Source organism: Salvelinus sp. IW2-2015, unplaced genomic scaffold, assembly GCF_002910315.2.
Source record: "Salvelinus sp. IW2-2015 unplaced genomic scaffold, ASM291031v2 Un_scaffold5091, whole genome shotgun sequence".
NCBI lineage: Eukaryota > Metazoa > Chordata > Actinopteri > Salmoniformes > Salmonidae > Salvelinus > Salvelinus sp. IW2-2015.
Genome location: NW_019946357.1, coordinates 20494 through 25859, shown reverse-complemented (window position 1 = coordinate 25859; position 5366 = coordinate 20494). Strand labels below are relative to the sequence as shown.

Sequence of the window (5366 nt, the reverse complement as noted above, 5' to 3'; positions counted from 1 at the left end):
TGGCCTAGTCTTAAAGGGGTAGTTCGCCTTAATGACAACATTAGTTTAGAATGTGTTCTTCTTAAAGGGGTAGTTCACCTTAATGACAACATTAGTTAGAATGTTCCTTCTTAAAGGGGTGTTCACTTAATGACAACATTAGTTAGAATGTTCTTCTTAAAGGGGTAGTTCACCTTAATGACAACATTAGTTAGAATGTTCCTTCTTAAAGGGGTGTTCACCTTAATGACAACATTAGTTAGAATGTTCCTTCTTAAAGGGTTAGTTCACCTTATGACAACATTAGTTAGAATGTTCCTTCTTAAAGGGGTAGTTCACCTTAATGACAACATTAGTTAGAATGTTCCTTCTTAAAGGGGTAGTTTCACCTTAATGACAACATTAGTTAGAATGTTCCTTCTTAAAGGGGTTGTTCACCTTAATGACAACATTAGTTAGAATGTTCTTCTTAAAGGGGTTGTTCACCTTAATGACAACATTAGTTAGAATGTTCCTTCTTAAAGGGGTTGTTCACCTTAATGACAACATTAGTTAGAATGTTCCTTCTTAGGGGTTGTTCACCTTAATGACAACATTAGTTAGAATGTTCCTTCTTAAAGGGGTTGTTCACCTTAATGACAACATTAGTTAGAATGTTCCTTCTTAAAGGGGTTGTTCACCATAATGACAACATTGTTAGAATGTTCCTTCTTAAAGGGGTTGTTCACCTTAATGACAACATTAGTTAGAATGTTTCTTTTAAAGGGGTTGTTCACCATAATGACAAACATTTGTTAGAAGTTTCTTAAAGGGGTGTTCACCATAATGACAACATTACCCACTTGGCACTGGTTGAATCAACGTTGTTTCCATGTCCTTTAATGTTAGTACGTTGAACCAACGTGGAATAGACATTGAACTGATGTCTGTGCCCAGTGGTAGTTAGATAGTTCCTTCTTAAAGGGTTGTTCACCTTAATAACAACATTAGTTAGATGGTATCTTACTCTGAAGTAGTCTGTACACCAGGACCATCTAACTAATGTTGTATTTTGCTTTAACTATCCTTTAAACAAAGGAGGCTATGCTGGGGCTTGGCATACCCTGAGTCTGCTGTGTTTAGGCGGGTCGGGTGAGCGCAGTCAGAGCCTGGGTAGGGTGGGAACCACCACAAACCTCAAAGACACAACAGCTGAACAGCCCTGCAGTCTGGGCAACCTCTTTACTGGCCGTGTGTGTTGTTCAGTGGCGTGAGGGCATTCTTTCTGACGTGAATTTGAATAGCGCAACATTTTTGGGCTGAACTATTGACCGTCACTCCATCCTAAAAAACACTGCATGGTGCTTCATCCCAAACATGCTCCAGGGGAGGGGCTATTTCAGAGCCCAGATAAAAGGGTGGGAGCCGGGCTCATTTCTTAAGGATTACAAGCCGCCTGTCCTCCACTGGAAACTCAACACAGGCTGAGAATCAATGCTGTCAGAGTAAGATTACACGCTGTTAAGCTCCAGCTCCGTACTATGGAACGCCGTTTGAGTCTTTACGTGTCAAGAAAATACAGCTTGTAAATAAGCTTGTTGACCAATCAGGCCTTGAATATGACTGCACGTCACATAATATTTAACGCGTTCATTAATTGTTTACGTAGTTATACACATTGATTACACTATCACTCGTATTCCATATGTCACAACGATTCATCGATACGTATCGCTATGATGCTGGTAAAGTCGTCTCGCGCACCTGCCCTTCCTCGAGCTCTGGACAGTGCTTGTCGTAAAAAAGTTAGCTAGCTGATGGATTTAATGCAAACTATGTTCTTCCCCACAAACACAGAAAAACGACAAGTTGTACTGGTGGAAGCTAATACCAAAGAAGTTGTATCTGGTGGAAGCTAAATACCAAAGAAGTTGTACTGGTGGAAGCTAAATACCAAAGAAGTTGTACTGGTGGAAGCTAAATACCAAAGAAGTTGCGGTCGAACAAATAATGCCTTATTACCAAGGCGGTATTGTAAACACATCGTTCGTGGCCGGTGTTTGCTTGTTTTTGTACAGCTTTGACAATGCTACTGATAGTAGTGGTGGCGCTTGGCTTGCATGTGCAAATTCATCACACACAACATTCTATAATAGAACTGTGTTATTTGACGCGTATCTTTTTTGCCACGTAAAGACCCAAACTGCATTCCATATCGTACTGCTGAGAACCAGGACCTGAGTTGTGTTCATTAGGGCACACAATGGAAAACGTTTGAAAGCGGTTTGCAACAGAACATGAAAATGGGCGTTTCTTATTGGATTAGCTCAGGTTAGGTAATACCTCCCTGTTCCACTCCAGTTTCTGAATGTTTCATTCCGTTTGGTGCCTGATGAACACAGGAGACGTTGACATTGAGGGCTCTATCTGAACAAACCCAACACAGTGGGAACTGTAAGGGCTAGCGGGAGCGCTCTAGGCTCAGGGGAGTGTCACAAATATTGTTGCTGTTTTCACAACCAAGAATGATGGGCGCAGTGCTGGCGTTGGCGCCAAAGGGATCGGTTTTGATAAATAAATAAGTTGTAGGTGTGTCGAGGCTTGGCCCCTCACTGGCCAATCAGAATGTGCTCCATGGCTAAATATGTGGTTGCTTCAAGTTGTGTATTTCCAGTCTTTTGTAGGGGCTCCTCCTGGACATTACATTATGGCTGAGCAGGGACATGACAAACGTTGTCAACAAGCAAGATTACATTCATTATTGATAAGGCCCAAAAAGAGAGCTGCCTGAAATGAGCCCTTTGGATCACCTTTTTAAGGACACACCTACAATATTTCCACCCCTCCCACCCGAGCACAAAGAGCTGATAAAAGACAGGTCAATTACCAACCTTTGCACAACAGTTTGAAAATAGCAGAGCTCTGGCTTTAACAGGTGGAAACTGCAACCGAACGTGAGTTTGACACCAGCGCTGCCTTAACGCCGGCCCAAGATAGAGCCGTGAGGCTTCATAGACTGGGAGACAAGGACAAGTAGAGGATTCTCTTACAAGTCCATTAATAATGATGGCAGCATAGAGTGCAGAGTGCTGACTCATCTTCACATTTAACTGAAAATAGTCATCGATCTAAAAATGAAACCACCTAAAACCCCTGGATGTGCGTATCATGAGGATATGTTATGTGGCTGTTGATCCTTAAAGGCCTCCGTCACGTTGAGAAGACTGCTAGCTAAATATACCAGATGACATCACGCTAAATTGGTGGTCAGGCGTCACTCATTCCATTGTTTTTCCTGTGGGGTTTCTCTCTTACCTTCGTGTGAGTGAGGGAACCAGATCTGAGAGGCGCTGGAGTGGGGCCCACCACGGAAGGATCCGGGTGAAGAGGGTGAGGAGGGGGGCCGGGAGGGGTGAGAGGGGTGGGAGGACGAGCCCAGACTGCTGGCCAGGAACGTACCCATGAAGGAGGCAGAGGAGTTCCCCATCAGACCACTACCTATAGCCACACAGAGAATGAACACAATGAGAGAAAGGAGAGGGAGAGAAGAGGTTATGGCTAGAAGTACCTTCATTTCCGGGCACGTTTTCTCACATTAATTCTGATATTCCAATGAATAGGCGATTGAACAGCCCTTAAATGTGAGGCAATGTGAGACTTCGGTTAGAGTTATGGCAAAGCATAAAACATGGGGGGAAACATGCTGGCAAAGACCTTGTGGGCGAAGATTTTCACTTCATAAACAATGGGAGCATTGATTCAACGGAGTGTGGGTATCTATGTATGTTTCATGACTACACTAGCTGTATGCTGTACCTGAACATCACTGATGTGATGTTCCCGTGTGGCTCAGTTGGTAGAGCATGGCGCTTGCAACGCCAGGGTTGTGGGTTCATTCCCCACGGGGGGACCAGGATGAATATGTATGAACTTTCCAATTTGTAAGTCGCTCTGGATAAGAGCGTCTGCTAAATGACTTAAATGTAAATGTAAAATGTAAAATGAATAGTGTGGACAGTATCGYTTATTACTGATGGCAAAGCACATATAACCTGACGAGATCCTTTCAGGGATCCAAACGTTGCAAACCAACTTCTGAAAGCGGTCCTGTGTTTAGAGCAGTTCAGTCTTCATTTACCACTACCTTCATTACACTTACACTTCATTACACTACCTTCATTACCACTACATTCAATACTACTAACAAGCATTACTACTACCCTTCATTACACTACCTTCATTACCACTACCTTCATTACTACTACCTTTCATTACTACTACCTTCATTACCACTACCTTTCATTACTACTACCTTCATTACCACTACCTTCATTACTACTACCTTCATTACCACTACCTTCATACCACTACCTTCATTACACTACCTTCATTACTACTACCTTCATTACACTACCTTCATTACCATTCCTTCATTACCACTACATTCAATACTACTACAAGCATTACTACTACCTTCATTACACTACCTTCATCCATTACCTTCATTACTACTACCTTCAATACTTACTACCTTCATTTCCATTACCTTCATTACCACTACCTCATTACTACTACCTTCATTACTACTACCTTCATTACCCTTACCTTCATTACTACTACCTTCATACCACTACCTTCATTACTACTACCTTCATTACTACTACCTTCATTACCATTACCTTCATTACTTACTACCTTCATTACTACTACCTTCATTTCCATTACCTTCATTACTACTACCTTTCAATACTACTACCTTCATTTCCATTACCTTCATTACTACTACCTTCATTACACTACCTTCATTACCACTACCTTCATTGCACTACCTCATTACTACTACCTTCATTACTCACTACCTTCATTAACCACTACCTTTCATTACATTACCTTCATTACCACTACCTTCAATACTACTATAAGCATTACCATTATCCTTTCATACCACTACCTTCATTACTACTACCTTCATTTCCAATTACCTTCATTACCACTACCTTCATTACTAACTACCTTCATTACCACTACCTTCATTACCACTACCTTCATTACACTACCTCATTACTACTACCTTCATTACCACTACCTTCAATACTACTATAAGCATTACCCTACGTACCTTCATTCTCTCACAATTACCTTCATTACCATTCATTACCTTCATTACCACTACCTCATTACTGCTCCCTTCATTACCATTACCTCATTACTGCTACCTTTAAGGTGCAACATCATAAGGGATGTGCATATCGACCATCAATGCTACTAAAAACACAAAAAATTGATAGTGGATAAGAGAATAATGTAATACACCACTATCCATTTTCCTACTAGCTGACGTCTGGTGCCTGACATTGGCAATCTGTCCGTCCCACAGCATGGGGACCAGGGATCAGCAGACCTGTAGA

The 5366-nt window shown here is 41.8% G+C and overlaps 1 long non-coding RNA gene across 1 annotated transcript; it reads right to left on the bottom strand.

Moving 5' to 3' along the window:
* Window positions 1-4744: 4744 nt before the first annotated feature.
* LOC139026556 (uncharacterized) lies at window positions 4745-5063 on the bottom strand. Its single transcript, XR_011478386.1, has 3 exons — window positions 4965-5063; window positions 4849-4871; window positions 4745-4773 (listed from the first exon to the last, which is right to left on the bottom strand). It is a non-coding gene; the product is annotated as an uncharacterized lncRNA (long non-coding RNA).
* Window positions 5064-5366: the final 303 nt, after the last annotated feature.